A 1,383-nucleotide genomic window follows, 5' to 3' on the forward strand; every position below is an offset into this window, starting at 1 on the left:
GTAATTTTGTTGTGATTTGTGAAAACTGAAACTAGAGAATTTCAGAGAAATCAATTATTTTTTATTGGATGTTCGGTAAAGGAGAAGAAGATGAGTACGATTAATGGGTTTAGTGACATGGAAGAAGCCGTAGAAATCAATGCTAATCTGGTCTCGATGGCGGATTGTAACATCCCAAGAATCATGACCAAAAATTTAGTTTTTAATTATTAAATAAACCATAGTTATCAAAATCATTCCATCCAAAAACATAAGTCATAGTATCAAATCTGTCACACCCCCAAACCAGAATGGCGGAAACATTCGGGGGTGGATGACTTCACGTAGTATCACAAACATTGAATATTGTAAAGAAAGTAACACAACCATCACATATATAATGAAAACGTATGTTGTTGCGTTATACATATTAGCAAAAGAATATTACAATGAGATGATAAATGTTCCATAATAAAACATCCTTAGTGTTCCTTTCTCCAAAAGCTGGTGGTTACCTGTATTACTGATTCCCTGAGAAATACAAGTGGTTTCGAAAAAGTGTCAACAATTAAGTTGGTGAGTTCATAAGCGTTTTGTATTGAAAAGTATGTCCTTTTTGATAGTAAACCGATGAACGAAGTTTTCAGAAAATCCAATATTTTCTATAAATGTTTTGAAAAGTTTCCCGCGTTGGATGTGCATTAGTGTTTTCCATGCTTGAATAATAGGGATAAAATTTGTATTAACGATAAAATGGAAAACTGAAATGCATATATGGATCTCGTAAATCTAACTTGTCTTTATACTTTTATGTGAGTTTTATAACCATGCTATTGACACTGATGGCCTGTAACAACGTTCTTCAGGCGTTGGAACTGTTATGACATTTGTCACCCCAGGCCTGCCGGCCTAGCTGTAGCTAACAGCTTAGGTGTGGGATTGTCAATCCCGTATAGATCTATACACAAGTATCACGCTCCCCCTACAAGGGATTATGGTATATAATACAGGACTTAATAATGCATACTCGAACATACGTGAAGCTGTCTCACATTACTAGGTATAAACAGATTTACGATGATAAAAGACTGTACTTCTTTTGAAAGCATTTCATTTGTCGAGATGTATATGTAAAATGTATGAATCACTTGAATACTATGCTCATTATAGTTTGTCAAAAGTATGTTCCCATTTGGTAATAACAACTTGGCGATATAATATCCCTTTTAAAACATAAAGTTATTTCTGTATCAACACTCTATAAGAACGATATTATAAAAATAATACTTTGATTTGTAATGTACTTGTATTTCCCCCCCTAAAACGTGAAAAGAATTGAAAAGTAGAGGTATGAACTCACTCGTTTCGAAGAGAGAGGCTAGGGTTGAGCAGAACTTCGTCCGC

Source organism: Lactuca sativa, chromosome 4 (genome assembly GCF_002870075.4).
Source record: "Lactuca sativa cultivar Salinas chromosome 4, Lsat_Salinas_v11, whole genome shotgun sequence".
Classification (NCBI taxonomy): Eukaryota; Viridiplantae; Streptophyta; class Magnoliopsida; order Asterales; family Asteraceae; genus Lactuca; species Lactuca sativa.